This window comes from Panthera onca, chromosome C1, assembly GCF_046562875.1.
Source record: "Panthera onca isolate mPanOnc1 chromosome C1, mPanOnc1 haplotype 2, whole genome shotgun sequence".
NCBI classification, from domain to species: Eukaryota; Metazoa; Chordata; class Mammalia; order Carnivora; family Felidae; genus Panthera; species Panthera onca.
This window is the reverse complement of record NC_138346.1, coordinates 12,048,393-12,074,019: the sequence shown is the minus strand read 5'-3', so window position 1 is coordinate 12,074,019 and position 25,627 is coordinate 12,048,393. Positions and strand designations below refer to the sequence as shown.

The following is a 25,627-nucleotide window of genomic DNA, read 5'->3' as shown; positions in this document are numbered from 1 at the left end:
TAAAAGCAGTCTCGTTGCAGAACGCTTCCTTTGGATCATGGTTCTTGCTTGCAGCTCTGTGTTGGGAGATACTCACTTCAGCGAGTGAAGTTTGACATTCCAGACTGTGTCTAGATGTCAAATTGTGCCCGTAAAGAAACATAAGCACGTGAGTTTTAAAATCTGTGAAACAACACATGAGTATCCCAGCCAGGAAGAAAAATCGTAACATGAGTGGGCCCGAGTTCTGTTTCGTCCCTGGTGGGAAAGGAGCCGGCTTCTCTTGAAGTCCCAGATTTTAAAATATTAACCATAGCCCGCGGTGACTGAAATAATAAAATAGAAATAAAGATAACATGAAATTTAAACATATTTGGGATCTTGACAGTAATAGTTACATGTGTATTTATAATTTTTCCTCTGCCGCTACCCCCCACGATCATCGTTTATTAAAAGGCATTATTCAGATGCTAATGAGGAGATTTAACAATAAAAGTATAAACAGAATTGTAATGAATCAGTTCCACCCGCCCATGTCCCCTCCATCCTCTCCCACACTTGGAGACCACTTCTGGGCCACCAGATCTTAACGGTGTCAGGAATATTACCCAGGACCCTCATCATGTTCCTCAGGGTCATTATTCATGCTGTTACTCAGCAAGTCTGTATTTGAGCCTCTTGTGTGTATTAGATCCACGAAAGCCATGTAGTAACTTTTGAGTTGGTCATTTTACTTACCCATCTGTGAAATTCTCCTCTTCAGCAAAACCATCATCATTCCCTACCTAAGTTATGTAAGAATTCTGTAGACCACCAAATTTACTGATACAATGATTTGTATACTCAAGCTATCTATATACAGTTTTTAATCTCAGAAGTTATGTGTACAGTCAGTGTCCCATAAAATCAGATAATTGTAGAAAACTATTAATATAGACATTATTTCTATAAAGTGTATTAATTTGGAAAAGAGATATCAAATAGTGCTTTAAAATTACAGTGGATCTTAAATTCTTATTAATCAAAGCATGGAGAGTATGAGGAAATTTCTAATCCCACTTATTTATACTAAAATATAATACAAAACACTCTGTTTTTTTTTTTTTTTAGCTGAAGGCCCAGACTTTGTTTCATAGACTCATTAGTTGATGTTTTCAGTGAATTGGATTTTATTTTCTCTTTATTTGAGCCTTTTTGATTCCTCTTTAAGCATTGTAATTGCACATCACAGTGACTACATTTAACATTTTTCATAACTGTATCTTAATATTTCCTCTTCATCTTTGAGTTTAACTGACGCCAGTGATGAGTTTGGCATTCGTAAAGAGCCACCTTTGCTGAGCATATTAAGCATGTGACTTTAGTTTAAATCTTGGGGATTAAATCTTGGATATATTATTGTGATCCTTTGCTTAATTTATTTAGATTATTTTCAAAGTCAATGACAAAGAATTAGGACAAAGCAGTGCCATTTTCAAATGTAACAGTGATATGCTGGCATGGACCTTAGGAGGCATCATATCTGACACCTGATTTTGCCCAATGAGGAAACAGTCTAAGAGAAGCCAAGAGACTTAATATCCCATCACCATCTATATACATGTCTGTTAACTTGGCCTTGATTATGGTTGACAGTGTCTTGCCCTGGGGATGCAGGTGTGAAGTAGGCAGGTGGGAGGAACCGGGGAGTCAAGACCTCCCTGGAAGGTGCTAGATTGGAGCCACATTTCTAGAGCTCCCATGAGTCCGCCCTAAAGCTGAATCTCTGAGTGAGTTTTCACATCCTCTTTGTAGGCTTGACTACAGACAGACTTTTCAGCTTTTCTCTGTCACCAGGGGCAGAGTCCACCTGACTTTCGAGGGAAGGGAGACAGATGATAAAGCGTGACAAACGGCTCTGATGTACGTGTGCTAACATCTGGTAAGATGTGTGCCGTGATTGCTGCGTGGTTCTGCTTCTGTTTCGCCATCAGAATGGTCAGCACTCAACTCCTTTTCTGGAAGTTCTACCTGAATACCAGATGTCCTGAGGTGGACTGTGTTGATGACCTAAGACAGTGATGATGGCTAACTGAGCTCATCTATAACAGTCTTGAGAATTTGGTTAACGTTTGTTGTTCTAGTTATAAAAGCAATATATATTCACTGCGGAAAATACAAATGAGAAAAGAAGACAAAAAAAGAACCCATAACCCCAGCACCCAGAGAAGAACCACGTAACATTTGAGGTGTACCCTTGCAGCTACCCATAACATAGGCACCCAGAAGAAACCACAGCAAATGTTGTGGTGAAATTCTTTCCAAGTCAGCAAGAATTAAGTGCCTCTCCGTGGGACGAGGAAGGTTCACATACCCACACAGAACCCTAAGAAATAAGCATTTGCAATTATCTCTGTTATTTCAGATTGTGAAGCAGTGGCATAGAGAAGTTAAATGACTTGCCCAGGGTCACATTCTAAGTGGTAAACACCAGACAAGAAGGGACACTAGTTGGGACACTTTTATGTCTTACCAACAGAGCCTGTTTAGAAGAAGCATTTCTAGGCTGCTACTGAATTGTTGATGACAGGAGAGACGTTTTCTCCGTATAGTCAAGACCTAACTGACCTGGAGTTAGGTTTGTATTCTTGGAGATGGTTTGGCTGATGTGATGTTCCTGAATTCAGAACCCTGAAAACGGAGGGGGGTGTGGCTACGCCCTTTAGAAAGACTGTATTACTTCCAGAATAACAGTGACATTTCCCTCACCGTCTTCTTCACCTGTCCATCTATGACTGGCCAAGCCCTGTCATTTGGTTGGGTTTTGGTTTTTGTTTAAGCAACAGATCCAGATTGGTTTAAAAATTGGAAAATAAATGTTTGTTTTGTAGGGAAAGAACTCCCTCTTGCACAAGAAACCTGCACCTCAGGTACCTTAAAGGACACACACTCAAAAAAAAAAAAAAAGTGCTTACTGTAGACAATCATAAATAATCTTCTGAGCTGTCATTCGTTTTTACCAAAATGTATAGGATATGAACGTAAAAATACTGTTTTTAATATAGAAACATCAGTGACATTTTAATTAAGGATATTTGCATCATTCATTTTAATAGGGCTCTATTTTTGTTCAGTAGCTTTCCTTTAAAAAAAAGTTAATGTTTATTTTTAAGGAAGAGAGAGAGAGACAGAGCACGAGCGGGGGAGGGGCAAAGAGAGAGGGAGACACAGAATCCAAAGCAGGCTCCAGGCTCCGAGCTGTCAGCACAGAGTCCGATGTGAGGTTCGAACCCCTGAACTGCGAGATCATGACCTCGGGATTAAATCTTGGATATATTATTGTGATCCTTTGCTTAATTTATTTAGATTATTTTCAAAGTCAATGACAAAGAATAGGACAAAGCAGTGCCAAAGTCACCTGAGCTCAACTGACTGAGCCACCCAGCCCCCTGGTAACTTTCCTTTTAGAAGAGAAATGATTGAGAACAAAAAGGAATGCATGTGCTCACATTAGGTGTGGCTTAAGACATCAGAATTTGACATCAGGCTGTCACACATTTCTCCTGCTCCTTAGGAGTGGGAATTATTCCCGTGAGAATTTCCAGTGTCATCCACTCTGCCTCTCAAAGCCCTCTTAGTCTTGCGCTGTCTTCCTTCCACTTTGTCGTGTCGTGTTGTGTTGTGTTGTGTTGCTAGTAAGAAAAATCAAGTCATATGTTGGTTTCCATTTGTTGTAGACTCACAAATGGCTTTCACAGTGGTCTAGTTTCATCACATGGTGGTTTTCCAAGGGTCCAGAACTATTTATAATTCTGTTGTATTTAGTTACGGAGAGCCAGATGTGAGAGTCATGCATACTATGTATTTATATATCTTCATGAATCTCAGTTAGGGACCAGAAATCTTCCTGTGCCACATCTGTGTTACATAAATCTATTTTTGTTGTAACACAGGACCAAAACTGAGCAGTGTTAGGAAGATTACTATAAATATTAAGCTGATTAAAATTACATTGTAATCATCTGCTTTGGAAAAATTGCAGATGGCCTAATCATGCCATGAGAAGGGACAGGTCAAATAAATTATGATATAGAATAATACTCAGCCATTAAAAAGACCTAGTGAATGTACCGTAAAAAAGATGGGGATGATATTTAACAAAATGCCGCTTACCCTTGTTTCTCAAGAATAAGATTATGGTGACTTTTATTTTCTTATTTTGGCTTAACTCCCTTTTCAAAAATTTCTCCAAAATCATGTAGAACCTTTATAAGGAAAAACAATTATTAAAATGAATCTGGGCATTGCTAAAGCACGCTTAGCCATGCTCTTCTCTGATGTTCTCCACGGCCCCATTCCATCTAAGGCTTCAGGTTGTTTGTTGCGGAGAAGGGCAGACACACCTCATTCATTCACCTCCAGCCTCCGCAGGCTACTCATGGGCAGTCAGAGTGATGGAGGAGACTGAGCAGAGCCCAGATCCCTCCAGATCCAGCCTCCCCTTTTCCTTCTTGCTTACCCCCTTTCCCATTCCATGCCTACTCTGGACCTTCCAGGCTGAAGTGGTCCACACACTTTAGGCAAGAAGGCCGACTGCTCCCATTAGTAGTAGCTAGCTCTTCCTGGCTACTGCAGTGACTTCTTTCTTAAGGTTCCAGAACATACTGGATTCTATCTTACTCTGAGGCTGCTTTAGCACAGAGTTTCGGAACCATGGCCCCAGGCAGTTCCATTTTACCTGACAGTATGCGAAATGGAAAGCTTCGTACATTTTCTCGAGTGGGGTCCTTTCCTATCTGTTCCACTTCCTCTGAACAAAAGGATGTGTGGTGGTTGGAACGCAGAGGTTTGGGTCACCAGGGAAAGAAGTCTGGCATGCTTTCCGTGGGAGAGTGTTGTTTTATTGCAAAATACAGTTTTGTGTCACTAGAAAACAGTATGGGTTGACTCTTGAATCACTACATTTAGAATTCTTTGCAAATCCCCCTAAACAACCCAAAGCCCAGTAGTTTTTAATTTTCAGCTCAGTGAGACTAAAAGGAAACAGTTTGCTTTTGGCTACGGTGATGCTGAAAGAACATAAAATGTAGCTAGCCCAGCGACAGTAAGGGAGATAAAGTGTTTAATAAGTGTCTCCTAGAAGAAGTGACATCTGCATAGAGCACCTGCTGTCTTCATTATAACTTTAAATAAGCTGTGTCTCTGGGGGTTAGCAGGGCCCTTCTTTTGGCACACACTGCTGTGACAAAGATACATTTTAAACCCCAAGTAATTTACTGTGGAATAGAGGATGCTTTTCGGTGGGACATTTGCGGGTGCAGAGGGAAATAAGTCCCTGACTTAGATAACTCGGGCCCAGTAAGTCCCGTTTTGAGCATAATTTTGACACGATGACCGTTGTCAAGTTATGACATTTCCTAGCCCTTGGTATCCCTAATTATTTGCCAATTATCATTTTAATGTTTTATATATCACAGAGGCATGTAAAACAGGCTTCTTAGTATGTGGGCATAGCTGTTTAGAGCAATTCTGGCTTTCTTTGTGCGCTTTGAAGAAGGGGGCCTGAGCAGTGCCTGTGTTGATGGCTTTGTTCTGTTACGGTTTTACTCATCACAGTCCCGCATATGGGGACCCAGGGGTGGGTAGAAGCGGAAGTTCTTTGAGGAGTACCTTTCTTGGAGAACCTTTTAAAAATCCATTGCCATTTTGGCAGATTACCGTCTAACCAGGAATCATTTCCATAAACAATGGCTGTGAAAAACTGTGGGGCCCCAGAAAACAGTATTTAATCAGCAGTGTGGTTCATCTTATTAGCTCAAGGAGAAAATAACTCACCACCAAATTCTACTCCATTATAGATAAGATTGTTTGAAGCCAAAATCAAAAACATCTGTTGGGGTTTTTTTGGGGTTTTTTTTGTTTGTTTGTTTTTTCTTTTATTTTAGCTGTGTGAAACTTACGCTTTGTCCCCCAAAGCAGCAGCAGTTTGTACAGATGCTGTATACCCTGTGTCTCTAAGACCTTGACACCATACAAGGGGGACATCTTCAGAGTTAATGAGCAATTAGGACATTCTTTCCTGTCAATTAACTGGCAGAATAATGAAATCAAATGAGCACTGTCCTTAAAAACCCCCAGACTTGTATTTGCTGAAAAAGCGTATCTTCCTCTGCTCTTTGCAGTTACACAAATAGAGAAATAACAACTTAAAATGGAAATAAAAATTGCGCCTAGAGCAAACAGGAGACAGAGGCATATAGAGAGGATGCCATTTACTCTAAACTCAGAATTCACGGGTCTTCCTCCTGTGTGGCTGTAGTGACATCATAACAATCTGCCATCACCTTCATTGTCTTAAAGATCGGCAGATGGGGTACCCAGGTAGTGAGCCTCCTTTCTCCTATGAATGAATGTATGATTCCTAAGTTTGGGGGCAACCTGGGTATTGACTCTAAATTTGAATTAGTGTGTTCTAGGCTATGGTCCATCTCAGGATTTTGGCTTTCCTCTGAAAGTGATGAGTACTGAAGGGTTTGAACCAAGAGGGGCACAGAGAAAATAGATGAAGACCCCGAGATAAGATGATGGCCTGTTGGAGAAACTAAGTTGGCTGGGGCTGCAATATATTTTTCAGGTAGGGCCCCAAGTGGCAAGATGGGCAGGAATCAGGTGGTGAAAGGCCCTCTACACTGTGTTTAAGGGTTTTGTACCTGGCCCTGGGGACAGTGGAAGCCATTGAGTAGGTGAGCGATAAGATCAAATATGGATTTTCTTTTATTATTTATTTTTGGGAGAGTGCAGGGGTCAAGGGACAGACAGAGGGGGACAGAGGATCCGAAGCGGGCTCTTTGCTGACTGGCTGACAACAGCGAGCCTCATGTGGGGCTCCAACTTACAAACCACAAGATCATGACCTGAGCTGAAGTCGGATGTTCAGCCAACTGAGCCCTTCAGATGTGGTGCCCTTCAGATATGGATTTTAAGATCACCGTGTGGGGATCAGGCTGCCGGGGAAAAGATGGAACTTAAGTGAGTCACAGCATGACAAGCACCGTTGTAAGTGACCTATGCATATGTATCCATGTGTGTGCATGTATACACTCATTTTAATCCAACAACAATGAAGTCAGTTTTACTATTTATCTTTTTGAAAGAAGAGTAAAGCAAAGGGAGGCTGACTGAGGTCACACAGCTGGTAATGGTAGAGCCACGATGTGAGCCTATAGTTCCAGAGTCTATGTACTTAATCATTACATTATTTTGCCTTTCATAGTGTATTGGTAGGATTATCATCATATTTTAATTCATAATAATAGCACTCTAGTTTTCTATGAAACACTTCTATTTACTAGCTCGGTGAACTTTTGTATTTATACTCATTCCTTTGGAATAAAATTAGAAATTTCAGTGAATTAGAGTTCTGTAAAATATTCATCAAGTTTCCAATGAAGTTTTCCAAGTAGAGGTTAATTAATGTCTTCTTGGTCAACTTTAAGCTTTGTATGGGAATTTGTGTGACAAATTTCATGGTTGAGTGTTTTCAAGGCCTTCAGTGGATACATGTGAGAGTCCAGGGGATATGAAATTCAAAAATGCCCGCCCCCCACAGGTAACACTCAGCTAACTATAGATGGGATCTTCCAATTCAGTGGAAAGACAGGAAAGGCAGCATTAAGAATAAAGGAGAGTGGACTTTTGAGAAGGAGACAGCTCACTGACATCCAGGAGAACTGAATATGTTGGTAACTGCAGTGACCTCACTTGGTTTCTGAAAACAGAATAACCATTGTTATCCAGTGCGTTTCAGTAAGTGAATGGTGACTGTGAGTGCATCCAAGGACTGTAATTCAAGAAAGACCAAACATACAGTTGACGACTATTTAAGTAACTAGAGGAGATGTTTCAGAGATTTTGTTGGTACTCAGCCACCTGCTTGTTAGAATCACCTGGGGAGGTTTTTAAATTACCAGGCAGAATCCGCCACCACTAGGGTTGGGGTGAAGAAGTGTGCAGAGATGCCTGCGTGGGCCCAGGCACTGGGATTGCGTTGTAAGCTCCCCTAGCCTTTAGATGGAGACATACTTGAGGATCAAGGTGAGAGGTTCCCATTTATCTCTGCTTCACTCTTAAGGAGCTCTAGCAAAAGACAGTGGGCACTTTTGTTTTTAAGTTGGAGGTACAGATAATCCCACCCATTTCAATAGTACCTAGATTTCTAATTTCTTTGTATATGACTTTTAGAATATATGGAAAACCCATATTGTGCCAAACATGAGCAAGACAGCTGCCCCCTCTTCCTCCAAAATGAAGATAAGACCACATTTCCTTCCTTAAGAGAACTAGGTCAGGTGGGAGAAAGAGGAAGGTGTGTGGAGGGAGGCAACTAGCAAGGCATCAGCAAGAATAGCTATTATCTAGGTGACACTTGCTAATAAACGAAAAGGGGACTGCTGGTTGGGAATGTTTAGGGAGGGGAAGGAGGGAAAGGAAGGATGGAAAGGAGGAAGGGAGGGAGGGAGGGAAGAAGGAAGGAAGATACTCTCTTGACATGTCTCCATGACAAAAAAAAAAAAAAAGGAACCATTAAGCCCATCTTTCATCACATACCAATTCTTATTGGAAATCATGCAGTTAACAAATTGGAAAGTAACATGTTTGGCTTTTGTTTATTCTGTTCTCTAGACCCAAGTTTTTACTGAAGAGGAATGTTAACATAATTCAGTGAATTTTCATGATTATTGCTCGTAGTGCTTTCTTTTTATTATTTTGCCTTTTAACATGTTTCTTATTAGAGGAATGATATCGTCAGCCCTTTTAGTGGTAAGGGAAGTTGCAGTTCACAGGATCACCAATTAGAGACGATTAGAACCTGGCGGCTTGGTTGTGCCATTTAAAGAGAGCTCAGCTGACACTTCCAGAAACAGTGCAGAACTGTTAGTCTACGAGCCCCATGGCTGTGGTTTCACCTTAGAAGAATCACACAGAGTTCTCGTTAACATACTTATTCCTGGGACTTTCACTCTGCAAGGGCGTTAGGAATGGCCAGGTCCTAACCACCTAGGCATCCTGCACCCTCAGAGGAAAGGGTGTTATTGGCTAGAGCCAGAAACCCCCATCATTACACTCCCCACCTAAAGCTGTTTCTACCATATCATGCAAATTCATTTTTAAGCATAATATGCCATCAGAAAAGAAAGCGAGTTCTTCACAGGGCAATAATGCACATAGTGACCATTTCTAAAGATTCCCCACTACCTTAGAGAACTATCAGTAGGATCCTTTGGTACCTACATTTGCTTTGAAAGCAATCAGCAACTGGGGTAGGGTGGATTTTCTGTTACCCTGTATTTAACAAGTATCCTTGTGAAAGGATCCAGAACATCCTGCAGCTAGATTTTCTCCTTATATATTATTTTGATGTTATAAACTTTTGGCCAGATTGGTTTCTAAGGTACTGCATGATTTTTTAAGACAAAATTAGGGGTCGACTTACCACATTGTCTGATCTTGCATTTTTTATACAGAAACGGATTTTCGATTGAAACCATTCATAGTATGGACATCTTGCTCTATTCAGAGATAGAAGATCTTTGAATCAGGAGGGACCTTAGCAGACACCCTCTCAAGTCATTCCCAAAGCGTTCCCTGCAGCGCCCACGAGACAGGCCATCTTCACACTGTCAGGGAGAGACGTCTGTTGAAGGACCTTGTCAAATAAAATACAGAATAATTTCGTCTTTTATGGACTGTTGCCAAGTTGGTACTTAAGGGGATTAAAACTGAAGTGACCTGATGAACTGACCTCGATTTAAAATTATTTTATGGCATTTTATGGTAGTCATCGGGTAAAGCTTAGCCGACCAGCCAGAGCATGCTCTGCCTACCAAGAATTTGATTACTATTTTTTATGTGTAAAGGAGAAAAAGGAAAAAGCAGAAAGAGCGTAGGATCTGCAGACCCCTCAGTCTGCGAGGAAGCCCTTTGCATCCTTGCCTTGCCACCTCATCAAGGTCTGGGCTTTGCAATCAGTCGGGCCCCTGTTGGAATCGCAGCCGCCTCCCCTTCACCAGCGAGCAGGGTAACTGAGGGGTTTATGGGGATTTTGTGGCGAGGGAGTTAGGCCCTGCTCATGGCGCTGCGGTGTAGCCGCCTGAGACAGAACGCAAGGGCACTTGGCGCGGAAGGGGCCACCTCTTCTGGCTGCTTTGTTTCCCTCTCTCTTTTTCCAAGTGTTTTGTCTCCCCACTTCTCTTAGATCACTTACCGAAGTCTTTTCTTTTGGCATCCATTTCAATTTCGGAGATTTCTCCAAAAAGCTTATACTGGTAATGAACACTGAAGCCACTAGCATTTAGCAAGCCCCTTTCAGGTACCAGGCATAAGCAAGTACCTTACAAACATTTTCCTTTTCCATTTACTTTTTGCAAGAACTCAGGAGACTGGCACAGTCGAGGCTCAGAAATTAAATGTACTAGAGTCGGGGTATGATCCAGACCTTTGTCTGACTCCGAAGCACTTCATAACTGCATGTTACTCCAAGGATCTCCTTGGAACGTTCACTCTGTTTCTACCCCGATCCCAGGTAGCCGTGATTATGAAAACGGTTACAGCCAGGACAGACTCCGCCTGGGCGGTGCTCTCAGCCCCTTGCGTGTATTGATTCTTTGGAGGCTCACCATGGCTCTGTACAAGTTCTGTCTCTATCTCCATTTTCCAGGTCAGGAAACCGAGGCACAGAGAGGCTAAGTCACTCACCCACTTACCCAGGGTCACATAGAGTTAAAAGTGGTGGTCAGACTCTGCTTCTGCTCCCTCCTGTTCCCTTCAACTGTCCTGGTTGTCCTTTCTAGTTTTCCAGCAACGGGAGGAATTCTCTCCTTAGCCTTCCTACAGTCCTTCTAAAGCAGTGATGTATTGGCTGTGTGATCCAAAGGCTACACCGGGAGTAATGCCTGAGCAAGGAAGAACAAACAGCAAATTCATTAACCAGGAATCTATTTACAGTCAATTCCCAAGGCTCATGGTACAGAGGAGTTTCCACATCATTTAGAGCTGCTAATAAATGAAGAGTCTTTGCATCTTTCCAAGTGTCTTGATATTTACAAGTCTCATATTTTACCGTAGGAAGCGGCCTCAACAAGCATATTCATGTGTTGACAGTCCTAATTAATACAAGTAATTAGTCCTGACAGTAGAACTGTGAAAAGAAGACCCATTCATAAATTTGCTATCATTATGTTACTCTGCTTGGAATTTACCGCGGCCTGGTCTTTCATCATTTCTATATACGGGCAAAAGGCCGTCTTACTAAATTCTTCAGACTTTCACATTTACTTCTGGTAAAGGAATTTTGTCAAGATTAATTTATCACTGGAAGTTAATTCTCCAGTATGCAGGAGAGAGAGGAACAAGGGAATGAGGAAGCCAGGCGAGGATGGGGGGAAAAGTCCAGCATATCCAGAGGCTTTCTTATGCATCTAAACCTCGCACCTTTTCGTGTGCTTACTTTGATGCCTTTTCTGAAAACGAAGTTGGTTTTGTTTAGGCCGCTGTTATGTTTCCGGTACAGAAAATTTGAAGATAGTTTGTTAGTTACTTTGATCCACAGTTGAGCCCTCTTTGTTGTAAATAGCTGGCGTTTTCTTTAGCACTCTTGCCATTTTGGGTGGGATAGTTCCTTGTTGGGTGGCATGGGACTGTCCTGTGCATCGTAGAATGAAGAGCAGCCCCCGGCCACTACCCGCTGGCTGCAGTGCACCGTTCCCCCTAGTTGTGACAGCCAAAAATATCCCCAGACTTGATCGATGGTCTCCGGGGGGGGGGGGGGGGGGGTGGCACAGTCACCCCTAGTTGAGAGCCACTGCATGGAGAATAGCTTTAAAAAAGAAATCTGGTAAAACTTGCATGTAGGACACTCACATAGAAACAGCTGTAGTCAGGGGCACCTGGGTGGCTCAGTCGGTTGAGCGTCCGACTTCGGCTCAGGTTGTGATCTCGCAGTCCGTGAGTTCAAGCCCCACGTCGGGCTCTGTGGTGACAGCTCAGAGCTGGCAGCCTGCTTCGGGTTCTGTGTCTCCCCCTCTCTCTTTGTCCCTCCCCCACTCATGCTCTGTCACTCTCTCTGTCAAAAATAAATAAACATTAAAAATTTTTTTTTAAATAGTCAATAAGAAACAGCTGTAGTCAACTTAATAAGGCGCATCACTTAGAAGTAATTTAATAGTGTGAAATAGAGATTTGGAATCATATTTCTTGAATTGCGGTCCCTCCTTCTTACCTCTTCAAAGGCAAGGTCCCTTTGGTCCTCCTTGTTAGAAAGTAGAGTGGCACTCGGTAGTAAAGTAGCTGTATCCAAAACACCTTTGTGGGGCGCCTGGGTGGCTCAGTGGGTCGGGCGTCCGACTTCAGCTCGTGTCATGATCCTGCAGTTAATGAGATCGAGCCCGGCATCGGGCTCTGTGCTGACAATACAGAGCCTGCTTGGGATCCTCTCTCCCCCTCTCTCTCTGCCCCTCCCCCACTGGTTTTCTCTCTCTCTCTCTCTCTCTCTCTCTCTCTCTCTGTCTCAATAAATAAATAAACAAACTTAAGAGAAATATATTTCATGTGAAATATACTGGGCTCTTAGCATTCGTGGATTTAAATATGTAAAGTTTCAACCACTTTCAGGTGACCTTAATGTTCTGACTAGTCTGCCTCAGTGTTCTTTGTCCCCGTTTTCAGTCCACTACATTAATTCCTTATCTTTCCTCCCTGCCCTGCTTAGATTTCTGATCCTTTGTTTCAAGTACCGTCTTAGAAATACTACCCACGCCCTTGCTGCTTCGTTCTTCTTCCACCTATCTGGAAGCAAGCACAGGCTGGGATGAGCCCAGCCACCAGGCTTCTCAGAGCCTCCATCTGGCAGCCGAGTCTGATTGGAGAACGTGACCCAATAGAGGAGACTGAGCTTATTACAAATGCACGTCAACATCCCACCTGGCCTTGACTGCTTGAAGAAAATAGAATCCACCTGTAGGTAATGACTTCCGGCTCCCATCAAGAAGGCTACAGACTTACTTATACCCATCCCCATACTTAACTCATCCCTTCTGACAGCTGGGCAGGGAGGTCTCCTTCTTATCAAAGAATTCCTAATTTCTCAGGAAAATCTTTTGCTACTGATTATCCCTTTCTCCCCTCGGCCTCTACTGGATCCTTCCTATCAACAGCGAAACATATGCTAGCCTCTCTCCTGCCTCATCCCAAAAGGAGAGAGCAGTAACACAGCTGCCTTTCACTCACCCCATTCTTTCTTCCCGTTGACATCCTCCAGCGAATTGCTTACTGTCTTCACTTCTTCAACTCTGAATCTTGCGTCCACTTCCTCGATGTCTCATGGCTGCCATTACCCTAATCACACAGCTCTAGCCAAGTTCTCCAGCAACCTCAGTGTTGCTAAGACCCGGGGTCATTTTTCTTCCCTGCGTTTTCTTGCCAGACATAATCACCCCTTCTTGAAACCCTACCTTTTGCCTCCCTTTCCCCCAGTGCCCACTCCCCTGGCTTTCCAGCTGCTACTCTGGCCTCTTTCCTTGGCCTCCTTGGCAGATTCACCTGCCTCCACTTGACTTTTGAATACCGGTTTTCCTAATGACTTCATTCTGGGTGTTCTTTTCTCTCCCAAGGCTTCAGTTACTGTGTATATGCCGGCAACTTGCACGTTTATCTCCTCGGCCCAGATCTCTTCCTGAGCTTCTGAAATTATGTCTAACCCACTCAAGGACCTCTTAGATGCAGACCACATGAAACTGAGTTTGTCAGACCTTCCCACTTCCCCGACTCATTCCTCGTTAATTATTGTCAGTAACCAAGTGCTCTTGGTGCTAACTCAAAACGTGGCTCACATTCTTCCACTTCTTTCCATGTGCACTAGTCTGAGCCAGTGCCTTCTGTCCCCAGAAGGTAGGTGGTAAGGATGCAGAGGTAAAAGGGCCACATAATGTAGGGCCTTTTAGGCCAGTCTAAGGACTTTTGTTTTTGTCCGAGATAGGACCACTAGAGAATTTTGAGCAGCGGACTAACATAATTTAACTTGTTGAAAGATCACCTGGGCTGCTGTGGGCCAGCATAGTGAGTTGAGTGGTAACCCCCAAAAGACCCCATCAGAGTGTATTTGGAGGAAGAGCCTTTACAGATGTAATTAAGGCAGCAGTCTCAAGATGGTGGACCCTAAACCCAATGACAGAACGGCCCTTGGGTCAGAGCAGCGATAGGGTCAGCTTCTAGATACATTTTGAAGGTGGCGCAGAAGGAGTTTTTGACAGGATAGTTGTGATTGTAAGAGAAAGAGGAGGGAGAAGGGAGTGATGTTTTGGCTGAGGGCACTGGGAAGCTGGAGTTTCCCTTCCATTCACCTGAACACAGAGAACAGATTGGCCGGGGCGGGGCACGGAGTTCAGTCTTGGACTTGCAGGGAGTAAGAGGTTTGTGAGAGCTCCATGTGGGGGCAGTGAGGAGGTGTGTTTGTATGAGGCCAGATGCTAGGTGCGGTCTGGAAACAGGACCTGTTTTCAGGTCATCAGTGAGGTATAAGTGATACTTAAATTTCATGAAGCTGGATGGAGTCTCCAAGGAAGTGAGTGTAAATAGAAAAGAGGATCAAGGACTGAGTGCCGGGTCTCCGACGTGAAGTTTGGAGAGAAAAGAAGGTACCAGCAAAGGAGAGTGAGAAGAAGGGGCTACAAAGTGGGCAGAAAGTAGAGAAGAGAGTGTGGCTCTTAGAGGATAAGTCAAGAGGGAGGAGTGCTCAGCCGCACCAAATGCCCTTCATAGTACTTGTAGGGTGACAACTGAGAAATGGTCCCTGGACTTAGCGAGGCCAAGGTCAGCAATGGAATTGACAAGAGCTGCTTCAGGAAGTGAGCAGTTGCTGGTTCCAGATAGATTCTGCTTTTGTCTCGTGTTCCATCAGAGTTAAAACAGAGGCCCTGTGCTTTTATTTTTTTAAGGGCTTTTTTTTTTTTTTTCTTTGAGAAAGAGCACAAGTGGGAGAGGGACAGAGAGTGAGGGAGAGAGAGAATTCCACGCAGACTCTTCCCACTGTCAGTGAAGAGCCCAAGGTGGGACTCGAACTCACAAACCATGAGATCATGACCTGAGATGAAATCAGGAGTCGGACGCTTAACCGACTGAGCCACCCAGGCTCCCCAGCCCTGTGCTTTTAAAGGCTTGAGTTTCTTAACCCCCACCTCTACCCCTGAGAGCTAAGGAAAAGGAACATGATCATTGACAGACTGCATTACTCCTACTGGTCTCTCCAGCCTTAGCTGGTGTTACGTAAATAAACCCCTGATGTTTCTCATCCTGGAGCTACAGTGAGTCACCCATGTGAGAAGCAGCTCACTCGCAAAACAGTTTTCCCCTTGACTTGGACCATCTGGCCTTGTGTTTTCCACTGTAAGGTTAATATGTGAAATTGGTCTTTTCTCTGCTTCTGGTACCTGGCTATGTATGGAAGGGTCCTCCTGCATGGGCTCGTCAGTAACTCCAGAATAGCCTTGTCCAACAGAACTTTCTGCAGTGCGGTCTGTATCTTCAGGGTCCAGTGTGGTCACCAGTCGCTGGATGTGCTGAGCCCCTGGAATGTATCGGAGTTCCCCCTTATCCTTGAGGGACACATTCTAAGGCCTCCCCCCCCATGGATGTCTGAAACCAAAGATAGTACTGAACCCCGTATGTACTGTTTTTTCCTATACATACATACTTATGATAAAGTTTAATTGAGAAATTAGGCACAGCAAGAGATTAACAACAATAGTAAAAGAGAACGATTGTAACAATAGACTAATAAAAAGCTATGTGAATGTGGTCTCTCTCAAAATATCTGGTACTCGCCCTGCTTGTGATGAATGTGAGACGATAAAATGCCTATTGATGAGATGAAGTGAGGAGAGTGACGTAGCCTTAAGCTACTCTTGACCTTCTGGCCATATGTCAGAGGAGGATCATCTGCCTCGTGCCCATGGTTAACCACGGGCACCCCAAACAGCAGAAAGCAAAACCAGGGATGAGCGGGAGACTACTGTAGTTAATACAGCCGAGAAACTGGATTTTTATTCTACTTAGTTTGAATTCATTTAAATGTGAAGAGCCACGTGTGGCCAGTGGCCATCATACTAGGGCAGATGTAGAGCATAGTTTCTCAAAGCGGGTCCTGGGAACTTGTTAGAAATACAGATTCTTGGACGTCCCCCCAGACCTGCTGAACCAGAAACACCAGGGTGAGACCTGGCAGTCTGTTCCATCAAGCTCTGCAGGTGACTCTGATAACGTGCCAAGCAGGATGGATGCCCCCTCCCCAGAGTTCCTGAATCAGCAGGTTTGGGACGGGGTCCGAGAATTTTTGCGTTCCTAACAAGTTCCCGGGTGATGCTCTGAGGTCGGTCTACAAATCACTTTGAGAAGGTGATGTAGAAGGTAGATTAGCTCTTTGTGAGGCCCCCAGGTCCCCGAGAATGAATTCTGTGCACGCCACATGACTAATATTTTAACATCCCAACGATATACCCTATGTGCTCCATGAAGGTCTTCCTAGCTGTTTTCTCATGAGCTCATAACAAATACTTCCTGGCTTACAGAAGGGCTCCTAAGAACTTGTTGAATTAATAAAAAATAATTTATATCCTTAGCCTGGATAAAGTACCTAAAGTTAAGAAATCTTATCCTGCCTCTGACTTTCTGAATGTGATTACTTTTTGGCATTCATGATAACCTGTTAGTATCTTTCATTTTTCTGATCCATAACTGCCATTTGTTTTAGAAGAAGCTATTCTTAGCATAATTTTTTACTCTGTATTTTGATAAATGTTCATTGTTTTAATGCTACGGAGGTAATTTTTGAAAGGCACAGTATGCCCCCTGCAGGGGGGTCATTGGGAAATGTGTGAGAGCTTTTTAGTTGTTGCATTGATGGGGTGAGTAGAAAGGTTGTGATCATCATTTAGTGCTTCGGGCCCAGGAATCTTAAATGTCCTGCACCCATAAGATTGTCATGCCCAGTGAGCAGAAACTGGTAACCTGTTGGTAGGTGACAGAAACAGTCTCCTTGGTGAAATCACCTGTAAGGCTATGACTCTCCTTGGCTTGTCCTGTTTCCCCATGAGCATTTTGGAATCAGGTTTACTTATTTCACAGGAGGATGAAGCACTGTCCCTTCTGCTCTTGCATTACATAATCTAATTCTTCCAGGGAATATTTATTCATATGTAAGACTTAAGTGCTGTGGCTTACAGAGATGTCTGAGATGTGGGCCTGACTACAAAGAACTTACAGTACAAATGGTTTTGGCAATTATATAAATGATAGGAACAGAGAAGGAGAATTACCTGGGGAATTAGTCAAGGTCAACCAGAGAAACTACCAGTGGGAGACATATATTAGGAGATTCAGTGCAAGGAATTGGTTCATGCACCTGAGGGTGCTGCACAGACCAGTCTGAAATCTGTAGGCAGGCCTGCAGGACGGGTGGGCTGAAACTCTCGGGCACGCGCTAAAGCTGCAAACTCTCGGGCACGTGCTAAAGCTAAAAGAAGGTGAAAATGCCTTCTTTTTCAGGGAAACTTCAGCTCTGGTCTTTGGGGCCTGTCTGAATTAGGCCCACCCCGATTATCTAGAATCATCTCCCTTAAAAGTCAAAAGATTATGGACTTTAGTCATATCTACTGAATACCTTTACAACAACACCCCCATTCGTGTTTGGTTTCATCACTGGAGACCATAGATGAGCCCAGTTGACACAATAAAAAAAGACCATCACACTTAGAGACTGGGTTTTCAAGGGTCATATCTTGAAAGGTGTGGCATTTGTTCCGGTCCTTGAAGCATAGAGATTCTAGTATTCTAAAGGGACTAGGCATTCTAGAGAGTGCCACTACCAAATATTACTAAAAATGAATAATAAAAGATTTCAAGATAGGAATGTACAGCTGATGTTTGCATAATGGCTGGTTGGTGCTTTATGACCTTGATCTGAACCTCAGCTCTCAGTTTCTTTATCGAAAAAACAGGTTGAGAGGCGCCTGGGTGGCTCAGTTGGTTAAGCATTCGACTCTTGATCTCGGCTCAGGTCGTGATCTCATGGGTCGTGAGTTCAAGCCCTGCGTCAGGCTCTGCACTGACAGCATGGAGCCTGCTTGGGTTTCCCTCTCTCTCTGCCTCTCCCTGCTCTCTCTCTCTCTCTCTCTCTCTCTCTCTCTCTCTCAATCTCAGTAAATAAAGAGTAAAAAAAAATTGTTTTAATCTTAAAATATTTTGAATGCTCATCATGACTGCCCCCTAGGATAGAATGAGATGGTATTTGAGGGTACATTTTGGAACCAGTAAACACTATGAATGCTAAGGTATTTTACAGAGACGGTGGTAGTATTCGCACGTGAAGTTGAGTGAAAAAACAGAAAAGGTTGGGCAAGTGAAGCAGAACCTGATTATTGTGGGCTTTGCCTAAAATTTGCATCGTTAATTTTGGGGGGGGAAAGGTACTGTCTTTACTCCAAATAGACTAAAACAAAATAAAAACATCCCTGTTTTAACATCCCCAAATGTTAAATCCCTATTATCGAAAAGATCCAGCAGCCATTTGCTCTGGGCCTAAGACAGCTCAACATTTTTTTGCAGAAGTGGGCCTTTATTTTCGATGCAATATTGGGGGTGAAGGAGAGTCATTTATTATAAACTTATTGAATACTTTGCCTAAATAGGGAAAAAGAGTTAAACCATTTCCAAGAAAGTTGTTCCAAGTTTGTTAGGTAATGGCTGTTGTAGCCGATTGACTCAGTCACCAAAGAAAGCACCAGAAAGGGACGCTACAGTGAGTGCCGTTTGGCACACTTCTTTTTTTTTTTTTTTTTCCCTTCTTCCAGAGCTGTGCTCTACAAACCAAGCTAATTTTTGCCAAGCAAGTCCCCCTAATTGTTCAAGCCATATGCATTTTGAAGGAAATTTAATCCATATGTTCCTGAGTCATTTACGCCTAAGTCATTAAAATGTTATTTTGTAAATGTGATTTCATGTTTGAAGTCGTAGTAAAGTATTTTTAGGCGATTTTCCTTCTTCATAAGGCTAAATTTTTCTTGGTTTGTTTTCTTGTTTTATTTAAACACGCTGCACATCATCTTAACACACATCCTGCGGTGAGACCCAGAGGGAGCCCTGCAGCCAGAAGGAGGGTCTAGTCTAACACATTCGAAGCAACCAGTTTTCTCTTCGCAGAGATTTCTAAATGTTATCCTTCTTCAGTGCCTGGGCTGCTTTTAACCTGGCCATTTCCCACCCCAGCCCTCTCCCACACTGCTCCCCAGAAGGGTGCCCACAAAAAAGAATAGAGGAAAAAAACAGGACAAATAATAGAACCAGATCGCCTCCAAGGATAGATTTCCAAACTATGTCATGTGATCCTTTGTTTCCAAAACTGAGTTCATTTTCCCCTTTTACCTACTAGCATTGCCGGCTGGGAGGCTTTAGGTGTTTAATAAAATGTCTGCAAAAGAGAGACGTACAATTGAATTTAGGAGCAGTCCGTGGCTTCTCATCCGTAGGGCAAATAAATGGTGGTATCTGCTTAGGACTGAAGCTAGTTGAAAAATGGTTTCATTTCTTTTCCCAAAGTAAGATTTTGTTTGTTTAAACCTCTGACTCTTCGGAGCGTCGTGATGTGAACCAAGATTTGTCTGTGCATGAAGCATCCTGGTTTATGTGTGTCTGTCCCTCAGGAACGTCTGTTGGCTGCAGAAGGACACCTGTAGAAGCCTTATTTTTAGGGTTTGGTAGAGATTTGTCTGTTCTGAGCACTGATTCTTTGTAGGTAGCAGGTGCAGCAGCAGACACAGTAAGAGACATTTACCACCTGGAGGTACCAAGATCTAAGAAGTTAAAACTTTTTACTTCTCATCAGTTTGAGCTTGCGAAATACTTTCCCATCTTTTTTGTTTTGAATTTCATCCTCAAAACTGCCCTGAAGGACGTGGTTTTGGGGTCTGGGTCGGTTATTTTTTCACGAGGAGATTGAGGTTCAGAGGAGTTATTTTCTTAGATATTTCACAAGGAGATGGCGGCTGTTGATGTGTGCCTCTGACCGCACCAGACGGTAAGCTCTGTGAGAACAGGGATGTCCTGTCAGTCATGGGGGGATGTCTGAGGACCTTTGTGGGCTTTTACTTTTGGAAGCCTCACCCTGTATCATTTCAGATGCATTAAGACATACAACTGTGTGACTTTGTTTCATCCGAAGATGAATCTTCATCTTTCTTCAAAGCTCTAGGGTTTGGTAGCAAGTGACCTACTGAACATGGTGGAAAGCTAGAGAGAGAGAGCGCCCCCTCCTGATGAAAGAAAGAAATACAAAGGGACTAAATGAGGAGGGGAGATACTAGGACTGTCTAAAAAGCCCTTTTTTTTCTTCCTCAGACCTGATTTCACCCTAGAAAAGGGGGTCCACACTTATGTGGGTGGGCACTGGGAGTCCTTGCTCCTCACGGAGCCCCAGGGCCTCCAGAGGCTGTGACGGACCTCTTTAAGAGGCCTCCAGGCCTCTCTTGGACTAAACTCAAAAACTTGCAATGCTGCTTGATGGGCTGAGTTTCCAGTTTGGGGCAGAAATGCTGGAACTTGTCCTCCATCCATGAAAATCCTTCGGGATTCTGTCATTCAGCAAATACTCCTTGGCCACCTGGACTAGCAACACCACAGTGACCAGAACAGACTCGTCCCTGGAGTCCAGAGGTCTGTCTCTTGCTCCTTGGGGTCCCTTTGGTGACGTATATTTGAAATGTCTTTGCTTTTTATTACTCATTTTTTGGTTGGATTGTATGTACATGCACACGTGACCTTGTGTATTCAAAAGACAACCCTTCTGTTTATAAACTAACGCCTACAGTGGGGAAGGAAGCCTAGAGCATAAAGATTGAGCACGTAAACGTTCAGTTTCTCCACTGCTATGGTATTTTTCTGTATTTCTTTTCAAATCTCTTGGTGGGCCTGGACTTCAGAATAAGCAGATGTAGAACCCTTCTTGAGTTTGTATTGTGCCCTCTGGCACTGTCCTTCCTCATGGTGGTTCCTCCCTGAACTTCAACCCAGGGACTCTCGTTCACCTTCCTTTTTTTTTTTTTTTTTTTGTTTTAATTTTTTTTTACATTTATTCATTTTGAGAGACAGAGAGAGACAGAGCATGAGTGAAGGAGGGGCAGAGAGAGAGAGAGGGAGACACAGAACCCGAAGCAGGCTCCAGGCTCTGAGCTGTCAGCCCAGAGCCTGACACAGGTCTTGAACCCACAAACTGTGAGGTCATGACCCAACTCGAAGTCAGACTCTTAACCAACTGAGCCACCCAGGCACCCCTCGTTCACTTTCAGTATTGCCTTTTTGCATGTATGGATATATCTGCATTGTTCTTTTTTTTCGTGTTTTTTTTAAAGTAGGCTCCACGTTCAACGTGGAGTCCGACAGGGGGCTTGCACTCACAACCCTGAAATTAAGACCTGCGCTGATATCAAGAGCCAGACGATCAACCAACTGAGCCACCCAGGAGCCCCTAGATCTATATGGTTCCTAAGGGAGCTGTTCCTAAACTCATCAAGGGCATTTTCATTTGTGGCAAGAATCCCAAAGCATATTCTCCCCAGAGAAAGAACAAGATTTGCCTGACATCAACTTAAGAATATAATTACTCAAGAAAATGTTGAGGTGTTTTATTGTGTTGGAGATGTTGGTGACCAAGAAGTGGGTGCCTGAGGGGAAACGTCTGGCCTCGTTGTGTAAGGAAGTCAGGAAGGTGGAATTTTCATATGCCCTTTTCTACTCAGCTTCCTCATGTGCTTTGCCATTTACCCAAAACTATCCCCATTGGAAGGTTGGTATTTATTTATTTAAAGCTCCATGGCTTTGGGATTATTTCCCAAAGCAGTTGCTAGATGTTTCCTCTCCCGTTTACTCTTTCTTCCCTGCCCAGTCCTGTTCAGCAAGAACTTTTTATTTATTATTTTTTATTTATTTTTTTTAAATTTTTTTTAATGTTTATTTATTTTTGAGACAGAGAGAGACAGAGCATGAGTGGGGGAGGGTCAGAGAGAGAGGGAGACACAGAATCTAAAACAAGCTCCAGGCTCTGAGCTGTCAGCACAGAGCCTGACGCGGGGCTCGAACCCACGAACCGTGAGATCACGACCTGAGCCGAAGTCGGAAGCTCAACCGACTGAGCCACCCAGGCGCCCCAAGAACTTTTTACTTTTTAATTTTTTTAGAGAGCACGCATGTTCAAGCAGGGGAGGGATAGCAAGAGAGAGAGAGGGAGGGAGAGAATCCTGAGCAGGCTCCACAGTCAGCACAGAGCCCAACATGGGGCTCTATCTCAAGACCGCGAGATCATGATATGAGCCAAAATCAAGAATCAGACTTGGGGCGCCTGGGTGGCTCAGTCGGTTAAGCGTCCGACTTTGGCTGAGGTCATGGTCTCAGGTCATGATCTCACGGTCTGTGAGTTCGAGCCCCTCGTCGGGCTCTTGCTGACAGCTCAGAGCCTGGAGCCTGCTTCGGATTCTGTGTCTCCCTCTCTCTCTGCCCCTCCCCCGCTCATTCTCTCTCTCTCTCTCTCTCTCTCTCTCTCTCTCTCTCTCTGTCAAAAATAAATAAACATTAAAAAATATTTTTTAAAAAAAGAGTCAGACTTAACTGACTGAATCGCCCAAGCACCCCAGCAAGAACTTTTCTAATGTTTTATAGTTGAACTGTTTTCTCTTTAGAGAGGGTGGTATATTAGACATGAGTAAACAAGCCTAAAAGTTCTAGAGATGGTGATTCTTAACACTGCCAGGTGTCTTGTGATTGTCATTGTTATTGTCTTATGGAGTGAAAATCAACTGGGAAGAACGTGGAGCTGCTTCATTCACGGGCATAATTGCCACAGATCACATCCCTTTCCAGCATTTGTCTGAGCCTTAGAACAACTGTAAGGCCAGTAGAGTTTTCTGTCCTAAAATCATAATCCTGACTGTTGACCCTTCCAGCTGCTCCCTCCTGAGAGCCTTTTTGTCCAGGTTGACCACTAGGTAGGAGAATGGCTGCTGGCATGTGCTAGGCTTGAGGATTTGAGGGGACGGTGGGGAGGCTGACTCACAGCCTTGCCACACTCTTGCGTCCTTACCCAGTATCACAGGCCTTGACGAGTGGCCAGAGTCAAAGGCTCCTTTTGCACAACTGGGTGTAACAATTTGAATAGTTAGGATTCCGACCCTTGCATGGCCAACCCTGCAAAGTTCTAAACATACTTTGCTGCCAAATATAGGTCCGAAGTTTGGATTGAAATTAGCTGGGCTGTTTGCTCACTGTTGAACCAGGTGGGAGGAGCAGTCCGTCGGAGGAACACAGAACTCTTTGATGGAGGGTTCACCACCCACCAACTGCATGTTTTGCGTGTCTGTGGCCCTACATCAAAGAGAAGCCACTGTTCTAACACAGTCAAGTTATGTGCTATGTGAGCAAGACTGGCAATGCCTTATGGCCGCCTGAGCCATTGGAATGACCCTTCTTGCTGGAAACCTTGTTGGAGCCCATACAGTGTTTGATGCGCCGAATCATAGGTGTGTCTGTAGTCAATGAGAATGAGGAGGGCCGGGTTCCAGTTCCAGGGTTCATGTAGGCAGGGCACCTGGCTGGCTCAGTCGGTAGAACACGGGACTCTTGATCTCGGGGTTGTAAGTTTGAGCCCCGCGGTGGCTGTAGAGATTACTTAAAAACAAAATCTTCACAACCACCACCACAGCAACAACCACAAAGTTACTGGAGGCTAGCTGAGGGACTTGGGCAAGTTTCTTAGCTTTTCTGAACTCTGTTTCAGGATCTGTAAAACGAGGGGGGGGTCTAACTAAGTAGCTTCATTAGCTTTAGAAATTTTACATACGTTTAATATTGGCTTTAGCGCATAGGTCTCATGGATGTGAATATATGCACTCATTTAAACCATATAGCCCTATTCATCTTAGGCTTCCGTGAGTTTCTCAAGAGAGGAAATGTACCTTATTCTTCCTTAATCTAGAATGGTGCCTGACACACAGTCCATGTTTTCAGTTAAGGTCGGTTGTATTAATTAAGGAAAGAGGGGAGAGACAAATTAGTAAATTTTCAGACAGCCTCCAAGACTTTGCTGGAATTAGAAATTACAAACTCTAAACCAAAATGAAGGAGGTTAGAAGGGATGGAAATGAGGACACTAACTGTGTCCTCTCCTGGCTGTGACTGGTGAGCCACACACCCCCCCCTTGTCCCTCATCGTCACAGATGCTTAACTCCATACCCGACACGTAGTAAGCACACAATAAAACGTCAGCTGTCGGCAGTAGGAGGAAGAAGTTGTGAGTTTTCTAGTTAACCAGAGATTATGAAGCTGGGTGGATCATCACCCCAATAGAACTGACATTTGAGAGCATATTTCCTTTACGCCAAATTTTACTGCACTTAACATTTGACTCACAGGGTCCTTTCAGTGTCCGTCCGCGGAATTTCAGGTCTCGGGACACAGTGCTGAGCATAGAGCGTGAATGCGGTGAAGCTTAACCAGGACCTGACCCCACGATATCGTGTGAGTGTTGCTGCCTTTGAGTCCCGAGAATCCAGGTGGTGACTTCTGTCAGGTCTCTTGTTCGTTAATGAAGATCTACAAAAGAGACATCTGGTCATTTGATTCTCCCAGTTGGTTGAAAAATAAATACGAGTTTACCCTGGAAGTGATTTGCGTAGGAATTTCCAAGCACCAGGGCACTCTAGCGTCCAGTACCCATCTCTCAGGGCAGGGCGGCGACCGGTCTGGGGCCGAAGGCGTTGTATAATCGGAGCTCACTCCTGTAAGGTCCCTGGCCTTGTACGTGGGTGACCTTTACCAGTTTTAGGCCACGTATCTCCTGCAGGCTGTGCTCCTGTGGCACACACAAGGCCCAGGTCCACTGATCTGATGGCCACATATGGACCGCAGCACTGCCAGTCGCCCCAACTCATTCACTGCGGTGACCCAGGGAAGGGTCAGAGTCAAGTCTCTTGGTGGTGGGAAGGAAATTGTAGTGTTTTTTTTTTCTTTAAGATTTTTGTTTGAGAGAGAGAAAGAGCAAGCAGGGGAGAGGGGCAGAGGGAGAGAGAGAAACTCAAGCAGGCTCCATGCTTAGTGCAGAGCCCACGACCCTGGGATCACGACCTGTGCCCAAATCAAGACTCGGTTGCCCAACCGACTGAGCCGCCGGGTCACTCTGGAAATTGTGTTCCTAAAACCACCAGCTATTCCTTCCCTTTATTCAGAAGCTCCATTTCTAACACGTGAGCTTTTAGACCCACGCTCCTGTCGGGTCTCCCAAGGTTTAAGCGACGCCGAGATGATAAAGGGCATAAAGAGAAACTCTTTTTGACAGGACCGTGTCGGAAACTTGTGGGAGTAGATGCTCTTGAGGCCCGAACAGTTGGCTTGCCTTCCTCAGAGTGGTCATCCCCTCGCGGAAGTCCCCTTCCTCCTGGGGCCACCCGCTTCTTGATTTTCCTGACACTTTCTCATTTCCCCTTGGAGCCCGCAGAAACCAGGCCAGTCCCACCTCGACGACAGAAACTTTCTCTTAAGGAAAGGGGGTGGTTTGGTGCAGAACAGGGAGGTTGCTTG

The 25,627-nt window shown here is 44.1% G+C and overlaps 1 protein-coding gene and 1 long non-coding RNA gene across 6 annotated transcripts in view; one reads left to right on the top strand and one right to left on the bottom strand.

Moving 5' to 3' along the window:
* Positions 1-25,627, top strand: part of RHBDD1 (rhomboid domain containing 1) — a 173,878-nt gene that overhangs the window by 88,200 nt on the left and 60,051 nt on the right. Inside the window, exons 7-8 of one of the 5 annotated variants that reach the window (XR_014138040.1) lie at positions 21-148; positions 1,816-1,900. The exons of 3 other annotated variants lie outside the window; for them this stretch is intronic. The gene's annotated coding sequence lies outside the window, so the exon portion shown is untranslated. The remainder of the gene's footprint in view (positions 1-20; positions 149-1,815; positions 1,901-25,627) is intronic. One more of the 5 variants, XR_009607407.3, reaches the window with a different exon arrangement.
* On the bottom strand, positions 142-13,538 carry LOC132672191 (uncharacterized). The gene is made up of 5 exons (XR_009607415.3): positions 13,243-13,538; positions 12,236-12,380; positions 10,722-10,910; positions 9,452-9,635; positions 142-305 (listed from the first exon to the last, which is right to left on the bottom strand). It is a non-coding gene; the product is annotated as an uncharacterized LOC132672191 (long non-coding RNA).